The sequence below is a fragment of the Equus przewalskii genome, chromosome 25 (genome assembly GCF_037783145.1).
Source record: "Equus przewalskii isolate Varuska chromosome 25, EquPr2, whole genome shotgun sequence".
In the NCBI taxonomy this organism is placed as follows: Eukaryota; Metazoa; Chordata; class Mammalia; order Perissodactyla; family Equidae; genus Equus; species Equus przewalskii.
This window is the reverse complement of record NC_091855.1, coordinates 13,875,316-13,898,141: the sequence shown is the minus strand read 5'-3', so window position 1 is coordinate 13,898,141 and position 22,826 is coordinate 13,875,316. Positions and strand designations below refer to the sequence as shown.

General features: G+C 36.6%; 1 protein-coding gene across 16 annotated transcripts in view; it reads right to left on the bottom strand.

Annotated features, from left to right (window-relative positions):
• Positions 1-22,826, bottom strand: part of RAD51B (RAD51 paralog B) — a 672,513-nt gene that overhangs the window by 417,317 nt on the left and 232,370 nt on the right. For 8 of the 16 annotated variants that reach the window (XR_011532983.1, XR_011532982.1, XR_011532980.1 and 5 more), the window contains one exon: positions 12,557-12,698. The exons of the other annotated variants lie outside the window; for them this stretch is intronic. The gene's annotated coding sequence lies outside the window, so the exon portion shown is untranslated. The remainder of the gene's footprint in view (positions 1-12,556; positions 12,699-22,826) is intronic. 16 annotated transcript variants of the gene reach the window in all.

Below are 22,826 nucleotides of genomic sequence, written 5' to 3'. Positions count from 1 at the left end.
AGTCCTCCTCTTTTTTGCTGAGGAAGCCTGGCCCTGAGCTAACATCATGCCCATCTTCCTCTACTTTATACGTGGGATGCCTACCACAGCATGGCGTGCCAACGAGTGCCATGTCCGCACCCAGGATCCGAACTGGTGAACCCCAGGCTGCCGAGAAGCGGAATGTGCGAACTTAACCGCTGCGCCACCGGACCAGCCCCAGGATCTGATGTCTAAAATTCTTTTTTTTTTTTAAAAGATTGGCACCTGAGCTAACAACTGTTGACAATCTTCTTCTCTTTTTTTTTTCCTGCTTTTTTCTCCCCAAATGCCCCCAGTATACAGTTGTATATTTTAGTTGTGGGTCCTTCTAGTTGTGGCATGTCTAACATTCTTGACAATACTACAACTACTTTGTTTTAACACTGGAAAAGTTAAGACCCAGAGAGGTGAAATCACTTGCTCAATTTTAATGAAAAATGCTTAATGTTTCCTTTGGTCTACAACTTTATAAAACATTTTATAATTATTTTCATAATGGCCAATCTTTCCAGGATCCGTACAATTGGTAATTATTATTAATAATCCCATTTTATGGTTGGGAAAGCTGGAGCCCAGAAGTTTACTTAAGATATCCAAAGTTCTCCAGATAAGGCGAAGGATATAGGGGAACAAGATCAAGCTAGAAATAAACTTCGTCCAATTATTGGCCCGTGTAAGGCTCACCACAACATCTCAGGTAAAATTTAATTTTCAAACAGCAGAGAAGTATACTGCCTTCTCAGGAACTAATTTTTCTTTCTTTTGGCCATTAGTTAATCCAAACAGAGCCTTTTTATTTTTTTTGCTGCGAAACTAAATAAGCCTATAAACCAAATGTCCTCTTCCCAGAGGAAAAACTCAAAACCCCTGAGCTTTTGATGAGAAAATCACAGATCTAGACATTTGTTAAAATGTACTTCATTCACTCTGTCGTATTATCTTGTTTTATTTTCTTCTTAACACTTATTACAATTTGAAATGTATTACTTGTTTGTAACAACTAAGTTCCATGAGGGCAGGGATTTAGTCTCATTTACTGTCTTTTCAGTACCTAGAACAGTACCTGGCACATAGCAAGTGATTTATCAACATTTATTGGATGGATGGATGGATCCTCCCCAATGCCGTCTATGTATTTTCTAGCTTTACAACCTCCCAGGCAGGCAGGCTTTGGCATGTACTACACATTCATAAGCACTGTCATTCCCTACTTACAACACTGCAAAACAAACCAGCTTCCTAGTGGAGATGCACAGCCTGTCTCTCACCAGCAGAGTTCCTAGCCAATCACATCCCAGTCAAACCTTCACTATTAGCTGAACCATGCCACATGCTGGCACATGCTGGCATACCATGATCTCCCACCTTACCCCTTCACCTAGGAGATGCTGCCACTGTTAGCCCTTTTAAGTATGTGTACTGGTTCTGTGTTGTGTATTAGGTTTGTCTGTCTCCAAAAGAGCCTCCCAGATGGGCCAGGAATTAGACTGAAGTTCTGAAGACATATATACCTCCTGTTCACTGTTTTATTTAAAAATGTAATGGGCATGGTAGTTAGCTGACTATCCAACATCCATTCTGCCCCAAATGATCAATGTGGCCCTATGTGGCCCAATACAGTATCCACTAGCCAAACTCATTATTTAAATTTAATTTTAAAAACTCAGTTCCTCAGTTGCACTAGCCACATTTCAAGTGCTCAAGAACTGCCACATGTAGCTAGTGGCTACTGTATTGGATGGCACAGAAACAGAACATTTCCATCACTAAAGAAAGTTATATTGGACAGCACAGGACCTAGTCAAACATGGTAATCCCACTCACCTTGCCTGAAATTGATTTTAAATGGGTATGTAACAGAATTCTGGTCAATAAAACACATGTCAAGTGGCTTTTGGGAAAGGTTTCTTTATTTCTGAAAAAGTCTCACAAGAGATCGTCTCTCTTTTGTCTTTGGATAATGTTGGTTTAGAATGTGATGGAAATGGATTCTCCCCTGAAGATTCCAGAAGGAATGCAGCCCTGCCAACACCTTGACTTTAAACTTCTTACTTCCAAAAATCGAAGAGAATAAATTTGTATTTTTATGTCACTAAATTTGTGGTAATCTGTTACAGTAGCAATAGGAAACTAATGTAGATATTTTCTGTAAGGTTACCAAGTTTGTACTGGTAATGCCAGAACTCAAATCTTCTCATTCTAGGTCCAGTTTTCCTGCCACCAAAAACTTCTATATATTACTTCCTTTTCAAAGATAGGAGACTCTCAGTTTGATGCTTTTATTGTGTTGTATGGAAAAGCACCTGATTAACCACAATATAGGCCCACTGTGTAGTGGTTAAGAGCATAGCCTCTAGGGCCAGATAGACTGGTTTCGAATCCTGGCTCTGCTGCTTGTTAATTGACTTTGGGACTTTAGTGCATAATAGCTATTCTGTGTCTCCGTTTCATCATCTATAAAATGGGGCTAATAATATTATCTTATAGGTTTATTATGAGGATTTAATTAGTTAATATTTGTAAAGAGTATAAAACATGCCCAGAACAGAGGAAGCGGTATGTGTTGTTACAATGAACTTTAAAAAGTATGGCTGATCTCTCTGCAATCTCTCACACAGGAACCTGCTCACAACAAACAAAATATTAAAGGCTACTGAGTAACGGAATTTAACTCAAAACTAAATTTTCAACTCAGAATGTCTCCTAACTAATTTCGACAGTTTAGACCCTATTTTAGAATTTTCTCTCTGAGCAAGTTACCTTTAAGCCAGACTTAAATTTTATATATATTTTAGCAAGATTATAAACAGGTCAGCCAGTTTACAGATAGAAAAAGTGTCTCATTTATACCATAAGACTGACATGGCATCACAGTTTTTATAAATGATACAAGGTCAGGATTTTTAAAAACATGGACTATGCAAAAGGCATTTGATTAACTGGCTCATTCCAATGGCTGGGCTTCATTTTATAGAATAAGGTTAACTGCAGCCTTTGAGATCTCGTATTTAGAAGCCTCAAGCACTCTTAAGGTAACTTAAGGCTCTGCCAAAAATTCCCCTAATTGGAAAGAAAGTAACTAAATATGAGGATTTTCCTCCTCATAACATCTTCTCATGTGTATGCTTGCAAATATTACTTGCTTGGCTTGGTTTTCATTTTAATGGAATGCAGCCACTCCCAAACCATTAAAACCATTCACTGAGATTTAGACGCACTGCAGCTGGGATGAATGAGAAAGATTCTGTAACAAGAAATGGGAATTAAGGATATTTAATTGAATCAGTGAAACAGTCACAGGCAACACAAACCTATAAAAATAAGAAATAAGAACAAAAACGTAAGCTTCATGAGGGCAGCACTTATGTGCATCCTGTTCCCCTTACAACCCTGAGCCTAGCACAATCCTGACACACTAGTAGGTGTGCAGTATTTGTGGAATGAACAAATGGACTGCCAAAAGAAGCCAAAAGCTAATGTGTATAAACAAAGCAACATGGAATGTTGCCGCATCGTCTGGCACGTTTGGGACTGTGTGGAGAGAAAAATATTGGTAATGTGAGGTGTCTTTACTTGCAAAAGTCAGTAGTACAAGTAGAATCCCATGTCCTCCTTCCAGTCCATAAGGAAATTTTGCTGAAACTCAAAGGGAAACTGCCTCCTTAAACAGCTAGATTTTCTTTTTCTTCATTAGTTAAAACACCACTAAAGAGAAACATCAGTGTTAGAATAGAGTCAAATGCACAGGCACCCCAGTACTCTTGAACATTGTATACTGAATGATTTTCATCTTAAATTTAACCAAGTCTGAGCTGAAAAAGGAGAAAGTCGAGCAGATAATCTGGCAATTTAAAATTCTTTAGATCAATCAAAAATATGCAAAATCTATTCCTTCCTTACTTAAAAACAGAATCATCGTCATCAAAATTTGAAACCTGCACTCTCCAAAAGACCCTGTTAAGAGAGTGAAAAGAACATTTACAGCCTGGGAGAAAATATTTGTAAGCTACGTATCCGACAAAGGACTTGTATCTAGACCATGAAAAGAACTTTTCAAAACTGAACATTTAAAAAATAAAAAATCCAATTAGATAATGAGCAAAATGATATGCAGATATTTCACCAAAGAAGATACACAGATGGCAAGTAAACACATGAAAAGATACTCAAGTTCATTAGCCATTATAAAAACATAAATTAAAACCACAAGGATATATTACTACATACCTATCAAAATGGCTAAAATAAAAATTAGTGGTAACACCAAATGCTGAAAAGGATGTCAAGAAACTAGATTACTCATACATTGCTGGTGGGAATCTAAAATGGAACAGCCACTCTGGAAATAGCTTGAAGTATCTTTTAAAAATAAAAATAGATTTATCATACAACCAAGGACTGTACTCTTAGAGACATATCCTAGAGAAATGAATACTTATTTTCACTTAGGAACGTGTCCATGAATGTTCACAGCAGCTTTATTCATAATAGCCCCAAACTGGAAACTATCCGAACACCCTTAAAAGGGTGAATGGTTAAACAAACCATGGTACATCCATACCACAGAATAATACTTAGCAATAAAAAGGAATGAATTATATATCCACACAACAACTCAGATGAACCTTAAGGAAATTATGCTGAGTGAAAAAGGTCAATCTCAAAAGAAGACATACTGCATGATTCCATTTGTAAAACATGTGTGAAATAATATAATTATAGATATGGAGAAGAGATTAGTGGTTACCAGAAGCTAGGGAATGGGGGATGGTGGAGTGTGGCTATAGGTCTTGCAGTAATGGTACAGTTAAGTATTTTGATGGTAGGGGTGGTTACACAAAGCTACACATGATTAAACTGCATAGAGTTACACACACACAAACACACACACACACAAATGAGTACATATATAACTGGTGAAAACTGAGTAAGTTCTATGGATTATACCAATATAAGTTTCCTGGTTTTGATACTGTACTAGAGTCATGCAAGATGTTAACATTAGGGGAGGCTGGGTGAAGGGTACACGAGACCTCCTGGGACATTTCTTTGCACCTTCCTGTGAATTTATAATTATTTCAAAATAAAAAGTTACAAAAACCCCAAATCATCTTAAAACAAATTATTTAGATTTAAGTGTTCTATCCCTTTGAAGGTAACCTATATGATTTTAAGTCCCTAGTTTCCATTTTTCCTGTAAGTATACAAGACTCCTCCTCCACAAGACATTCATTTTTAAATAATAAAATTTTTCCTCCATTCTCAAACTCCAAAAAATAGCAGGATAAATATTCCCTGGTTTTCAACCAAAGTAACCCTTGAGTTGAAATACACAGAAAAAGAAAATTTCAGATATAACCCAAAACCAATATGTGCCTGCCTTACCTAGAAAGCAGCTAGAATCTTTGCATCTCCAAGTTGGGAAGAACTTGGGTCTTCCAGTTCAAATTCCCACCAACATAAGAATCCTTTCTATAATATCTCTGACTGGTCCCACCTTTGTCTGAACACATACAGTGACAGAGTAATAGACCCATTGTTTTGCCTGCCCACCACATTCCCTTCTGACAAAAGCATCCCTCTTTCTTCTGTGAACTGCTTTTCTCAGTTCTGGTTCTACCAAGGGCCAATTTTTCCCCATACCCTAGTTCAGTCCAGAGAAGGCAACTGAACCAAATTGAGTGTCCTACCTCTTAGCCATGGTTCATTTGCTTAGAGTTGGACTCCTGGCCCACAATGGACCAGAGCCTTTTCCCAAGATTTTTCTCACTAAATGTGATAGAGACAGTTTCTCTGCAAAATTGTGGGAGGTGAAACTCAGGCACTCTTAGCAACCACATTTCATATGATGTACACGAGAGAGAGTCTGCAGAGAAAGAAAATGAAGCCAATACTCGGAAGCAGAGACAAAAGAAAGAGAAATAGGGCCAGCTGCATTCGAGTCCCTGCTTCTAGTTTTTTTCTGAGGCCCATTGGTATGTCTGCCCTTCCCACAGTTTGGCTGGTCAATCCTTTCTTTGTTCACATGAAATATTCTTAGTATTTTCTAATAATTTTCTCTTTTTACCAAGCTACTGCAAGTCAAATTTCTGTTACATGCAACCAAAAGAATCCTAATAAAAATAGGAGGTCCATAATCTCACAACGCAGCCTGTTAACAGCTGTAATTGTTAGGATGTTCTTCCTCAAGCTGAAACACAGTAATGTAACGGTTGACATTCTAACCATTGCCCTACATCCGTACCAAGTCTCACCTCTTTTCCACGTGTTCAAAGATCATGATCACGTAACCTGCTGTGGACATCTGTTACTTTTTGACTGCATGGCATACAATTCCTCATTATTTTAATAATAGCACCCCAGTTCTTTGGGGGAAATTGCCTGTGCCTTACTGAATGTAGCCTGGTGAGACTGTGAGTCACGGTGTCCTGCCTTCCTTTAGCCAAAGAATGAGCATATGGCCCAAGCTAGACTCCCTGGGTTTGAGTCTTGACAAAAAAGCTGAAAGGTGCTGCAGCATGATCACTCTGGCAGTGGAGCCCTGAAGAATACGACCACCAGGTTTACTGGGACCTCTTAAGTTGCTCTGGCCCCTGTCCTTTCTAAGCTTGATTCTTCCACCTTCTCCTTGACTCCGTAAGCTCCTTGATACTCTTGCAATGAGGTTTGTTATTAAGTTAACTAGCTAGTCTACGCAATGAAACCCCAAAAGTTCTCTCTTTTTTTATGCTAAGTAATCCCAGTTGGATGAACTGTACTACTTCCAGTGACTCGACTTCCAATCTCTAATCTTACTGAGCCCGACTCCGTAAAATCATTTATGAAAATCTTTCTGAACAGTTAAACAAAAGGTGGTCTAACCAGAACAGAGAGAAGGAAAATATGTCCATCTCTGATCTAGACGTGTGCTTATGTTAATACAGCTACAAAGTCCACGTAACAAGTGTATAAGACTGATGGCAGATTTTGAGTTTATAGGCAACTAAAATTTTAAGCCTTTTTCTTATTAACTTCTATAAAGTCAAATATTTCCTGCCCTAAATTACACAGTTGACTTTTTAAAATCTAAGTAACATTTCAGCTTGTTAGATTTTTGTAGCTCATTTCAATTTAGTCTACAAAGGTTTACTATAAACCAGTGTTCTGATATGGATGGTTGTCCCTGACTTTAGGAATGAACTCAAATAGAGACTGAGTTTTATTCTCTGACAATGTGAGACTATCCTGATCTGACAAAGGAAAGAACTAAGAATAATCCTGATTATTGATCTTTACTAAAGGAAATTAGGAATTCTATATTTGGATCCTTGAGTGATATAAAGGAATCAGCTAATTAAATTTGTATAAAGGACCTCTGGGCCCTTGCTACTCAAAAAAATAAAGCTAGACTTTTCCTAAGGTATAAAGAAACAAAATTTGGCAAATAGAAGTAAAAAACACACACACATGCACAACCAGGCATATAGACCAAGCATTAAAAACCAGTAGATCACAAAGCCTTATTTGTTAACTCTCAACCATCTGCAACTGCCTTGCACATCTCCCTGATGGTTACAGGAATTCTCATGGGAAATGAAGTGAAGCTGCCACTGTTTCACCTTTTATAATTTTATTTTCAGGATCCCACTTCAGTTAAGAAACTTTATATTGCTCAAAGATCTCAAGGCTTCAGTAAAAGAATCAATTCCCACATGAAGAGAGTTTGGGGAGATTGGCTAAAGAAACACCACTGGATATTTTGTTTGAATTTCTGAGAACTTTTCCATTTTAATTTTAATCATGGCTTCAATCTAGGATGTGCTATATGATGAGGAGTTTGAAGAACAAGTACCATTGGAAAGCAATAGAGAAGAATGATGCCTAGGAGGGCAGGCTGGCTGTCCAGTCTGCAACCCAACATGGTTTTCAACTTGTTAAGTTTATCTTCATCCATGATCTGAATCTCAGTGAATCAGTCTCAAAATTCAATCTATTAAACACAGTAAGAATGAAACCTTATACTAAGAGGAGATCCACATTAAATAAGTTCACAGGGGCTGATGTATCTGATCAGAATACTGATTTATTAATCTCCTGAGAGAAATTCAGTTACTACAAAGACCAGGAACACTTGAGTCAGACAGATTGGCATATTTTCTCCCTTAAAGGCAGCCTCTATGGACCTGAGAGCGACCTCCAGGAGCTGAGAGCAGTCCTCAACTCTTGTTAGAGTTGGTAGCAAGAAAACAGGACTTCAGTCCTATAGCTGCAAGGGAGTGAATTCCGCCAATCACAGGAATGAGCTTGGAAAAAGACCCTGAACTCCAGATGAGAATGTTGCCAGCCCACCTTGATTTCAGCCTGAATAGAGAACTCAGCCTTGCTGTCCCGGATTTCTGACCTACAGAACTGTGAGCTCATAGATATGCGTTGTTTTAAGCTGCTAAATTTGTTACAATTGAGTAATTTGATACACAGCAATAGAAAATTAATACACCTCTAGACCAGTGATTCTCAAAATGTCATTCCCCAACCAGCATCAGTGTCATCTAGGAACTTACTCGAAATGCAAATTCTTAGGCCATAAGATTTGGGGGATAGGGCCGAGCAATCTGTATTTTAAAAGCCGTCCAGCTAATTCTGAAGCATACTAAAGTTTGAGAACCATAGCAGTTCATGATGCTTAAGCAGGCACAAGCAATCTTTATGATTCGACTGTGTCTATGCTTCAATAGCTGACCAACATATTTTCTGACTGGCACACTCTTTCTTTGGGATGTCAATACATGCTATTTAGTTTTGCAGTTGTCTTTTTTGCTTTGGCATCATACTCTAAGGCGATTGTGTAAATATCCACTGTGATCCAGTACTTATTGGTGTCTAGTTTAACTCTCTGAAGGAAATCCTCACTTCCCTCATTGAGAGGCACCTCATAGCTGTTCCCCTAGGGCATCTACACTGAACCTTGTATCTAGCTCTCTAGTTAAAGAATAATGTAATGAATTTAAGTCTTTACATTTTAGCTCTGTGTTGCCACCCAAAACTCTCAACTCATAGAACTCTGATAGCCACTTTCAGCAATAAGTGCCTAGAAGTGAGCATCTTGCCTCACTAGATAAGGAAAATTCATAAGGCATAGTAGAAAGAGTCTTGGACAAGCTGTCAAAAGACTTAGGTTCCAGTTTAGTCTCTACCATGGACTAGCTGTGTAATCTTAAGCAAGTCAGTTAACATCTCAGAGCCTCTATTTCCTCATCTGTAAATGAAGAGCTCAAAATGGATGATCTCTAAGGTCTACTGCAGCTAAATCATTGTGTGGCTTTCTCAATCACAGTGCATTCCTCCAGAAGCCAGACCAGAGCCCTTGATATTAAAAGAAAGATAGAAAGTAGTAAATAATACTGCAAGTGGCTTAGTTTATAAAATACCTTACAAAAAGTGGAAAAGACTAGATACTTTTCCATCTCTAAGAAGTTACCTCAGGAGTAAAGAAAAATTTATTTCAATGACATATTAACTTTAAAAATTAGAGGGTCACCAAAACTAGGTTAAGCGTTTAAATTAAAATTATTCAATGCTGCTTAAGATAAGGGAATAACTTATTAAGAACTATGTATGTAATACCAAGTTTATTTCATGTGAGAATAGAGATCCAGAGCAGGATCTCTAAACCCTTTCTTAATAAAACCTGCACTTCTATCAGATTCAACCTGAAAGTTACAGAAAATTTGATTGCTGACAAACTTTACTCTTGTGATCTAATTGATTTCGCCTCACGTTACCTTTTCTGAAAGTCTTTTTCTCTAGGTAAGAATCTAAAACGGAGATAGAGAAACAAATAGGATTAAGCTTCTAAAAGAATGAAGCTTAATCTTTTAAATGAAGAATCTGGGAACAACCAACACCAGACCTATATTCTAGCTTGTAAATACCACTATCTTCACAAGGTTTCAACATCTCTCTTAAAAACCACTTGGCCCCAGTGATTCTTCCCAAGCAGTAGAAAAAACTTTCACTTTAAAGTTTAGATAAAGAATTTGTATAGGTTTTTCTAATTCGGTCATACATTCATTTTACATTCAATTCAGTAGATGTGTACTGATCATCCACCATACTCTCCAGGCTCTACGCTAGGAACCCGGAGATAAGAGCAAGGCTCCTGCACTTCAGGAGCTGACACTCCTCGGGAGGCAGGCTAAGTAAGAGGCAACTCTATCAGTAGACACAATGAAAACTCAAATCCAAGTCTAAATCTGGTTACAGATCAGAGAAAATCAATTCTATTTAACAATCAATTCTATTTAAGCATCTAAGAGACGATAGATTACCATCTCTGGGTTTTAAAGTAAGAATTAAAAGCAACAAATCCTTCCTGTCATGATGATATGAACATAAGCCAAATACTTCTTTGGTACTTATGGTACTTCTTTGGTACTTTATCAGGGCTAAAAAGCACTAAAGCATGTATATGTACCGTCATGTGCAATTGTTATTTATTCCTTACTATTATTATGCAGTACAGCTAACTTTGGAGAATGGGTCCCTATCCTTTCTATTCACATAACTCAAGGCCACTGTTCACTGAGTAAGTCCAACATTCATTCAGTAGAAATTTAATGAGTACTCTCTGTGTCCCCAGCCCTATGGTAGGCCCTGGGGAAATACAGACAGAGGGCATAGTCACGTCCCCATGGAATCTGCAGTCTAATAGAAGAAATAGCTATATAAACAAGTCAACGGAATAGTGTGTGAATAGTGCTTTAAGAGCACATAATCCTAGCAGAGATGAGGGAGTGAACAGACCTTCTTAGTGGAGGAAACCAAGTGGGCTGGAGTGGCTTCTTGATCTACAGCTACATTCAAAGGTCTCATGTGGCGGTTGGGGAATATAAAATGAATAAGACAAAATCCCTACCTTGATTTCAATGGTGGATCGTGACACAAATGAAAAAATATAATTCAAGGAAGATTGAGATATGAGATAAGTGCTTTTATGGAGGTGGAAAGTGCTTTGGAAAAGCAGAGCAGGGCAAACCACTTTCCCTTCACAAGAACATTGAAAACAGCTTCATAGAGGCAGTGGTATCTGAGTTGGCTCATTGGCTTCTACTCTAGAAGGTTCTATTTATACCATCAGACATAAATGATTTCAGTTCTGAAGAGGTGCTTTTAGACTTTCTCTTACTTATTTTAAAGTCTTTATAGAGAACCTGAAATAAGCAAATATATTTTCTGCAGAAAGAACCCACCCAAACACCTTGACATTTTCATTCCACTTATTTTATACATGGTTATCTTTTATGTCTGGGAAAGTAGACTAGGAAATGGTTCAAATACCCACGGGCCTCCAAACATGTATGTTGGAAAGTGTACCTAATTTCCAAAAAAGGTCGAATTACAGAAGAATCCATTTTGATTGGAAAACAAGCTGTTCACTTCTAGGTGTGGAACAGATGCTGCAGTTTAGGCACAAAGGAAGTAAAAAGTACCTCTCCAGTCACAGCAGTCCTTGCACAGCCTCTTCTTCAGTCCCACAGCAACCCCACATTGATCAGAGGTGTCACAATGTAAAACTCATTGGGGGCGGGGCAGAGATATAGTTTCACATAGTCGTTCAAAGGAGTAGAACACTTCTGACTACTGCTTCTAATCTTTGCTGACAGTAATTTAGGACTAGAATTGCTCCCCCAGAAAAATATTATGCACTAAAAACAGAACCAAGGCAGTGAAAGTGATTGGGAAATTAGGCCACATAAATTAAGAGCTAAGTATGAATATTTAAAAACTGATAAAAAGAATGATTTTTTTTATTACTATGGAAAAAAACACATTATCAACAACCTAAAGAAACTGCATGGCTATAAGACACAGCTGTATATAGTTTATTCTCCATTTGATTATAATTATTGCAGCCAAGTTATTCATGTCAGATCTAGCACTAGAGAAGCCATGAGAAAACACCAAGTTGAATTAGAGCTCACATCAACATAAACATGATAGTCATTACGAAGATCAGGTATGGGCACTTCTTGCTTTGACTTCGTAGGTATCACTTCGGTAACTCCTTTATAGACTTTGTTTTTAAGGGACCTTGATGGCTTATCATATTAATCATACTTCTAAGTGACACCATGAAAATGGGCTTCACTGAAACTACAGCTCTAAGAACAGAGCCCATCATCAAAATTCATGGCAGATTATATGATTTTTAGGACCAGCTGTCTGATCACCCAAATTTAGTATAAAAAAAAGAAAACCACATCTCTAAGTACCTAAATGGTTACAATATCTTCAGAAATAAGGCACTTTTGTCTTTTCCCAGGAACATCCAGTTCTCTTGGAATCAAACCGACCAAAGTCAAATTGCACAGATTATCCCTACAAACCTGGGTGTATATACGTTAACCAAAGCACTCTGCCACTGCTCACTAACATTGCAGCTCAGCTTGCATGCACTGTACTTTGCACTCACAAAGTTCCAGTTCTACGAGTTATCAGACTAAGTTCACATTTAGAGGAACACAGGGCACTGAGAACTACCCAGGCAGCTACTTACAGATGACTGCGTGTGCTTTTTCCATTGCATCTTTTCTTCCAACTCTCCTGGAAACAAGCACTGCCACAGCCCCTTGATGAGCCAGCAGAGCCCAGTCATCTGGCAACCATGACTGGTCTCTGGCATCTGAGAAGAACATCAACTAAAGAAAATGAGAGGATAAAAAAAGAAGTGAACACAGACAATTCATTTTTCACCCCCTCAAATTCTGCAGTTCCACTTGCTTGACTCAAAATTAATTTTGCTTTGAATGCTGTGTAAACGAATGCTAGGGCCCTAGCCAATTTTCAGACCACTTTGCCATGTGCCTCGTATAGGGCTCAGTAATGTTACTGCTGGCATGGGTGCTCCATAAAGCATATGACTTACTGATGTCATATTTTAAATAAGGATACATTTCTCAACCAATACGACATCATGTGGGAAAATTTAGCTTTGTCATCTGTTTGTCATGAGAGCTTGAGAAAGTTATATAATCCCTTTCAGCTGTACCTTTATCTCATCATTAAAATGAGAGTAAGAAAACCTGTCTTCTTTATTACTATTAACTTGTGAGGCTTATTCATTATTCAAAATGAACAAAAACAGTTTGCAAACTCAGTGACATCAAGGAGTTAGTGCACTGTTTCACCTTAAGAAAAATTCTCATATGGCCTTAAAGAATGGAGAGGTCACATGAAATATCTAAAAATCATACCATCTTGTATACAAAAGTCCCTTTTGTCTAGCTAGAAGTTTGAAGTTACCCAAAGTTTCATTAATCTGCCACTCTGTGAACAAGAAAAATACCATCACGATTGCTCCTCCATTAGGAATGGAAAGGCTTGAGGTCAAATTGGATGAAACTGCTTACTCAGGGTCACCCAGCAGCTCCTTGGCAGGAATGGGAAAAACAAGGCTGGACCTGCATTATTGAACGGGATTATCAGTTTACATTCCCTCCATCCATTTAAGGACATTTCCAAATGATGGTCCCAATCTTCATATGTGCTTACCACTCAATGGGCCACCATTAAAAAATTAAATTTCTTTTTAAAAAATGGGGAAAGAGTTCCACCCCCCAAACATCTATTTGCCAGATGATTTAAATAGGACATCACAGGCCTCTGACTTATGGACCACTTAATCACAGAGCCCAGGGGTGTAATGCATCCAAAATGATGCCTCTGCAGAAACAGAGTCAAATCACAGGTTCATCCTTCTAAGGTAGATGAACGAAATTCCACGCAGTTTCCTGTGCATGGAGGTCTTTTCAATAACATCTTGAAATGCAATAACGAATTGATATCATCTCACTTTTAGAAAGACTAGTTTATATGGTTAATTTTATTTTTATGAAAACAGACAAAACCTAAACATAACAGAAAATATAAAGGGATTTGCAGCAAAAAGAAAGTCTCTCTCTTTTCCCTGTTCTCCAGGTACCAATTCCTCTCCCTAGAAACAATCTTATAAAGATAAGCTATGCAAATGTGCATGTGTGTGTAATTTATACAAATGGTAGCACATTAGACATACTGTTCTCATTTTGCTTTCTTTATTTAACAGTGTATTGGATTTTGTTCCATTACCACTGCAGATCTTCCTTATTCTTTTAAAAACTTGCATAGTATATTCCATGGTGTACCATAATATATTTAATCATCCCCTACTGATGGACATTTAAGTATATTCCATGGTGTACCATAATATATTTAATCATCCCCTACTGATGGACATTTAAGTATATTCCATGGTGTACCATAATATATTTAATCATCCCCTACTGATGGACATTTAAGTATATTCCATGGTGTACCATAATATATTTAATCATCCCCTACTGATGGACATTTAAGTATATTCCATGGTGTACCATAATATATTTAATCATCCCCTACTGATGGACATTTAAGTTGTTTCCAAGCCTCTGCTATTACAAATAATGATGTGATAACTATGCTTATGTCAGTCATTTTGCTCAAATGAAAGTATAAATGTAGGAAAATTCGTAAGAGTGAAATTGCTTAGTCAAAGGATCCGTACATTTAAATTTTTTATAGATTGTCCTTTACAGAAGTTGTATCAATTTATCATTCCACCAAAAGTAAAAGACCAACTGCTTCCTCAAACCCTTGACAATTCAGTTTTTATCAAACTTCTTTATCTTTGACAATCTGATAGGTAACTAATGCTATTTCTCTTAATCTTTATTATGATTGAAGTTGGACATTTTTTTTAAGTTTAAAACTCATTAAACATAAACATTCAAACTCTGCGATCTGTCTGTCCTTGTCCTTTATCCATTTTTCTACCAGATTGTTGGTCATTGTTTTCTTATTTATAGATGCTCTTTATTCAGTAAAGAAAATAGCCTTAGTCTGTGATATGTGTGAGACATTTTCTCCAGATTCTCATTTGTCATTTGATTTTGCTTTGATGGATTTTTTGTTATGCATAAATTTCATTTTTAAGTATTTAAATTTATAGTTTCTTTCATGGCTTCTGGGTTTTGTATATACTTGAAAAAGATTTTCTCATGCAGAGATTATGTTCAATGGTTTTCCTAATATATAGTCATATTAGCTACAAAGTATGGTTAATGCTCCTCCTTTCCAATTTTTTTACTTGTAATTTATTTTCCTTGCAAGATTGCTTTGGATAGTATCTTTATAACAACATTAAATGATAGTAGGAATAGAGATAATTGTTACTTTAATAAACTTCATGGTAACGCTTTTGGTGTTTCCCTGTTAAGCAAGATGGTGGCTTCTCAAATGAGATCTATACATACATATACATAAACATATGAGAAAAGTATCCTTACATGAAAGACAATATAGTATAGTAGTTAAAAGCATAAGCTCTGAAACTAAATTCTTCTACACATAAACTGTATGGTCTTGAGTAAATAAGTTACTTAACCCCTTTGTGCTTCTGAAGATAATATTATTGCCTCGTAAGGTTTTTGGAAGAATTAGATGAGTTAGAACTTATACAGTGCTTAGAAAAGTGCCTAGAATGCAGTAAGCATTCACACCAGAGATCCTTGTGAACACTGCCAATCCAGGGACATTACCAAACCAGCACTTCTTCCTATCAAATTTTAATCTGCAGGTTTTCAGGCCATACAAGTGGTTTAAATTTTTAGCCCTAAACCCACAAGCCAAATTTTGGTTAGAAATTCTTACATGGGCAGAGATCTTTGTTGCCCAGTGTCTAGAATGGTGCTTGGCACAGAATAGGCACTCAATAAATATTCGTTGAATGAATGAATGGGATATTCCTCCATCTTTTTCTTTTCTTCACCCCCTTTCTTTTCCTGACCCATCCAGAACCATGGCTGAGAAAGGCATGCTTCAGGGTGAATTTTTTCTAATTTACCCATTGAGGGTATCACCCCTTGGGAGTCTCAGCTATAAGTAAGGGTCCCCCATTTAACCTTTTATCCTGCTTGAGCCCCAGCTTTGTGTCCAATTCCCCCAACTCTGAGTGTGCTGTGTGCCCATTTGAACCCAGGCTCTAATCCACTAAGGATTAGCAGTTGCTCTCAGGGGAAAATCCTCCTGAGTTTTTTTCCTTCTGAGAAATATTATTTTTTCAGTTGTTTCTGGCTTACTTTATCTCCAGCTGAACTATGCTTTAAAAGATAGATTTTAGGGGGCTGGCCTGGTGGCACAGCAGTTAAGTTCACATGTTCCACTTGGCAGCCTGGGATTCGCCAGTTCGGATGCCTGGTGTGGACCTACACACTGCTTAGCAAGCCATGCTGTGGCAGGTGTCCCACATATAAAGTGGAGGAAGATGGGCATGAATGTTAGCTCAGGGCCAATCTTCCTCAGCAAAAGGAGGAGGTTTAGTGGATGTTAGCTAATCTTCCTCAAAAAAAAAAAAAAGATAGATTTTATATTTTAACCAGAATTTTTAGGTGTAATGTACTCATCCTCTATCATATTGCTAGAAGTAGAATTCATTATAACCATCTGTTTAAAAGTGATATAATATAAACATCAATGTGGAAGAATGGGTTAGAGGAAAGCTAGTATCTCTTAGTTCATGATATTATCTCTTTACCCCATGGAAGTTATAGACATTTCTTTTGTGTGTTCTAAATTAGAACACTTTTTATTATTATTTCATATTAGATTAATAACACTAGCTATAACTTATTGAGTACTACTGTGCACCAGGCATTTTACCTATATTATCTCTAATCATTATAGTAACTTTCCAGACACACTTATTAGCCTTATTTTAAAAGTGAAGACACTGAAAACCAGAGTATTTATGCAACTTTTCCAATGATTCAAAGTAATGAGAAGTTGCAGTAGACATGTTTTATGGCACCTGCCCACCTACCAGCTTCTCAGGGATGTTACTTCCCCCTGATGACGGGTAGCAGCCATGGTTTACCCCACATGATCCTACCGCCATATCCCACCAAGCGCACAAAAGGTACTAACTTGACCTAAGGATCCACAGTTCTTCGGTTGGTCAGAGCCCCCTTACCAACATAAAAGCTGATCTGGGCCAATCAGGTTCTCCCTCTTCTATAAGAACATTGCCAGTGCTGGGTTATCCCTAACAGTCAAAATTTTCCTTTAAAAAGTAAGTGTTAGAAAAACAAAAATCAAGAAGTTCTAAATGGTCAGGGTCTTGAGAACAAGTAGCAAAGGGTTATGTTTCTCAGCCCTCTGCCCCATTTATCTTTGTAAATACAATGTTTCTTATTTAAACAAGAACTACAGCCTAATTGGAAGTGTTGTAGCTAAGGAACAATACAATAACTTCTCCCATAAGATTACTCTACCCCTTACTAAATCTCAATATTTCTAAGACCAGAGGAAACAGGAAAAAGATCCACTATTTGTTTGAAAACTTCTCTGCTTGGAATTGGTTAAATTTAAAGCACTTGTACAGTATCGACACAGTCCCTTATTGTACTAGAAAGAGTCAAAGTGAATTGTAGCACTGCACAAAAATGTACTGACTCTCTTTAATCCTTACTAATTAATTCATTCATTTATTCAATAAACATATATTGGTCGAGCACCTTCTGTGCTCTCAGAACTGTGCTCAGTGCTAGGGATACAGTGGTGAACAAAACAGATAAGGTTCTTACCTTCATGGTATTTCCATTCTAGCAGGAAAAACCGACATCAAACAAATAAATGCACAAATAATTAATTATAATAGCAAGAAAAAGCTATAAAAGGGAAATAAGATATCTAATAGAGGGACTAGAAAATGAGGAATTAGCATAAAAAATGAATATTACAGATAAATCTTACTCATTATGGATGCAAAATTCTAAATAAAATATTAGCAAAAAGAATCCAGCAACACCATGAAAGAATAATCACCATAACCAAACAGGGTTCATACAAGTAATGCTAAGATAGTTCAATATTAAGAAATCTGTTAACATAATTTACCATTTCAGAACACCAAAAGAGAAAAATTATGTTATCACCTCCATACATAATAAAATGCATTTTATAAAATTCACCATCTATTCTTGATTAAAACAATTAAATAATACATATTTGTAATGACTGCTTACTACATTCTAGGCACTTTAATAAGCACTTTATGAGTTCTAACTCATCTAATCCTTCCAAAAACCCTATAAGCCAATAATATTACAATCAGACCACACAAGGTCTAATAGGTATTCTAAGAACAATGGGAAGCCACTCAACGGGTTAAACAGAGGCCTAATGTCATCAGATTTGCATTTTGAAAAGATCACTCTGCCTATAATATGAAGGTACAAGAGCAAACATGGGGCAATTAGTTAGGAAGCTGTTCGAGTAGTCCTAGTGATTAACAGAAACACTAGGGCTGCCAAATTAAGAAATTGGGAAATTATTAAGAAATTAAACTTGGGGAGAGCTACAAAGAGTTACTGAATAGAGAGATGATATGTATAAAGAAGTATTTTAAGTGAATTGGAAGAGGGAGGGGAGTTATAGCAAGAGAGACCAGTTAGGAAACTGTTGCAATAGATAAAGCATGAGGTAGTGACAGCTTGAACTAGGGTGATGGCAGAGAAAATGGAAAGGAAGGCAGAGATGCAAGAGACTCTGCACTTCATGAAAAATCCACAGAGCTCAACATACACCTGCACCATGGTCGTGGATAGGTCTGTGCCTTCACGCACTCACTTCTTTGTGCCCAAACATATCTTACTCTTCTCTTTATTGCAGCAATCAGCACAACTTTGACACATGGTAGGCTCACAACAAATCAATGAAAGAAATAACTGACAAAACAGTGACAGAGACAGAGATATTTCTGCAATTACGTTCAGAGCCTACAGCTCTTTCTTCCCTCTTTTGTGGAGGGGAGAAGGTACTTTCTTTTAAGTGTTCTTATTGGGAACTGTAGTTAGAAGAAACTAAGGTGATGTGACAAGTAAATGCAGTGTGGGATCCCGGATTGTATCCTGAAGCAGAAAAAGTATATTAGTGGGGAAAACTGGAGAAATTTAAATAACGTCTGTTGATCAGCAAATACAATTTTGTGGATGTTAATGTCCCGATTTTGATAACTGCACTATGCCCAAGTTCGATGTTAGCATTAGGGGAAGCTGAGTGAAAGATATATGGGAACTCTCTGTACTATATTTGTAACTTTTTTCTAAGTCTAAAATATTTCAAAATTTAGAAATAAATAAATATCTTCATTGATGGCAAATCTTTATTTTTTTAAGAATAGAACTGAATTTGAAAACAAAAAAGAAAAGAAAAATTAGTGTAGAACAAAGTCTGGTGAGAAGGTCAGTAATCTATCTGGGTAATAAATTTCTTTGCAGGGGAGGGGTTGATTAAAAAAATGTGGTGTGACTTTAAGTAAAATATGAGACTGGTTTTCTTTTTACAGTTTATAAATGGCTTCTAAAGGCAATTCAAAAGGAAGAGTTCTAAAAATATTTTTTGTAATGACAGCATTGTTGGATTAGTGTAAAGAGTGGCTCTGTTGAAGAATAGCACTCATTTAAACAGTGTACCTTATGGTATACTTATTTTTAAAAATCACTCTTCATTACCTTATGGTCACACCTCAGGGTGTTAAAGCAGTTTCTATGCACTCAGTAAGTGAAAGAAAAGTTAATTGAATGCAAATCATTTATCATGTCTCTGCTTTCTGATGCAAGAGTCTTGAGTTTTTAATCTGTTCTGTTATAGAAGATCTTCTCATTTTACCTTTTTGAGGTTATGAACAAATTTATTACTCTTTAGCAGAAATTTGCTGTTCTTTGGAGGAAAAAGAAAAGTACAAAGAAAAGCAGAGTGACAGAGAGTGAGTGGCCTACAGGCCGTGTGTGGTCAACAATGTCTGTTCTCCCGGGTCATATCTCTTTTGGCCTCACAGTGTATTCTATTTAGGTGAATACTGAGCATCCACTGGACATATTCACCAATCTGTTGCTCATGACATCTGCAACACTTTAAGGAGAATTTATAACCTGGGATCTTATCCATCAGTTAATAAGTCCAGATATTCATTCATTAGAATTTGTGTTGGAAGGCCTTTGAGCCACATAACCAAAAAATTTAAAACTATATATGAAATTATATAAATATGTATAAACAATTGCCCAAATAGGCACTGTGCTTAAGTCTATAACAAAACAGAAGCATTTTATTTATTTCTCTAATGAAGCAACAAGGTATAGGATATAGGTTCAAGCCTTAGAATCAATGTCTTAATTTCTCTTCCTTTTTGCCACTTAATTTGCCTATATTTTTCCTGTCTTGCTTATAAAACAGATATAATAACATTGTTACCTTCCAAGGGACTTATGTCAATTAATGAATATGGCTGTAAAACATTTTGCAAACATGAAGTGTTACATAAATACTTACTAATTCCTTGAATGTACTCATTATATTGCACACTTTGAAGCTTAATATTTGCTTATAACTCTACACTTCAGATTTCCCCAAGGAAGAAATTCCAACTTTACTTGCCTGTGGCTTTACAGACATTTCTTTATATAAGCAAAGTCCAATTCAACAGGACATAGAACCAGGAACAAATACAACCAACCAAAAACCAAGCAGTATTCACAGATGCTCTAAGCCTGTGAATGTACAAAATGCACCCAAGTAACAGTTAAGCACATTCATTCAGCATTTCCAGTAGGGGATTGTAATAGAAATGTAACAACTTACAGAGTTAGATAGTAAAAATTAAAAGCTCACTGTATAATCTCATGACTCTCAAATTCTCTGCTTAAACAGAATCCCATATTTTTTCACTATTCAAAGGGCAGAATCGTATGAAGTCTAAAAGAAAATTTTATATCTGAACATTATATAAAATTGCTTATATATTTAAATAATATATAGAGCCTCTCTTGCTCTAGTTTTATAGTTTTCTCAGTGAATCCCTTCAAATCACCACTACTCATGCTCTACTTAGCCAGGATGAAACTATCCTCACTTGAAAACACAGTGTCATACTAAAAATTACTAAGATGATTCAATGATATGGTACATGAAATATTCTGCACAGTTTAACTGTTTTGTAGCAAGCACTCAATAAACACTTACACAATAAGTATACAGTAAGTACAATAAATAGTACTTCCAAAAAATGATGTGTAATTAATAATAAACTCTGACAAATCAATTGATGTCCAACAAAAACGATATTATGAAAGGCTTAGAAAATGTCAATACCTCTACTTGTATATTAAACCCATGACACTTAAACACAAGTTAATAAATATTTAGCTCATATCTTGATAATAGTAAACTCATCACAATGAGAGTAACAAGATCAAGAAAACAAATACTCGATATAACAATTTTAAAACATTGATACATTATAAAATACAACACAGAAGCCATCATATATAACTGTACAAATTTAACAACAAAATGCTATGTATATCCCTCAAAAGCTTCAACTGAAAGAATGACTATCACACTAAGATGGTAGATAGGAAAGTAACTGTTATTCAACTATATTACACTCCGAGTGCACAAGTGAAGGAGTAAATTATAGCAGGTCAGCATGCAATCTATATAAATGGGTCGGTATAAAACGAGTGGTTTTCCAATACTGTCACTGGGAAATTTATATTACGTAACAGAAAATAGTTCAATTCCACCTTAATAGATTCAGATATAAAAGAAAACAAATATGATTTGGTGCCAAGCACATTGTTCAATGAGGCTGAAGGGTTTGCCATGACTCAGGATTGGGCGGCTCTCACTAACAATGATCACAAGTATTTAGGATAAAAAAGTAAACTAAGCATGGGTGCCACAACTCCTAGAGCATCAGTAAGTTCATGCAGGAAAAAACATATAAATGTACTGGATGTGGAAAAACTCTCACCAAAACATTAAGACTTCTTTCACGCCAGAAAATTCCTACTGGACAGAAACTATGTCTGTTGTGAATGCTGGCAGGCCTGCAGCCAGAAGTCAGAGCTGATTACTCATCGGAAGATTCATGCCGCAGAGAAACATCGTGGATGTGTGGGAAATATTTTGCTAGGAAATCACGTCTTCAACTGCATCATTTAATTAATACACGTGAAAAACCTACATATGAACTAACTGTGGGAAGGTCTTCCCTAACAGGTCAAATAGGAAGAAACCTCAGAAGGCTCACGCTTAAAAGAAAGGCTATCAATGCAGTGACTGCTAAGGGCTCCATCCGGTTACTCTTACAGCCAGACATCCGTTGCTAGTATGCATCAGAGCATTCACATAGGAGAGAACAACCACTTGTTTTCTGAAAGTGATAAAGTCTTCTCACAGGAATCAGACTTCACTATAAGTAGACACACCACACTGAAGAGATCCATATAAATGTATTACATGTGAGAAACACTTCAACAAGAATTTGCTCAAACTGGACGAGTGAAAATTGATTCCCAAGAGAAACTCTTAACAATGCCTGGCTGAAGGGACCTTTTCTTATTTGCACCAGTCTCACTGAGTATCACACTTTTCTTTTGACAGTTTAATGCATTAGAAAGAGCCTTCCTGTAGAACATACTAAAATTTGCATTTCTTTACATATTATTGAGGTTATTATTGGCAAAGTGTAGTTATTCATCTACGAACTACTTGTTCTAAACTCTTACCTATTTTTCTTATGGGTTCTCTTTAATTGATTTCTACAATTCTGAATATATTATGGATATTAGCCACTCATTTGTTATGCACTGCAATAATTTTATTTTAGCTTTCATTATAGTATTATTTACAATAGGGACAGTATTGATTAATCCAAGTTACAAATAATAGTTTTCCTCCAAGAAAGC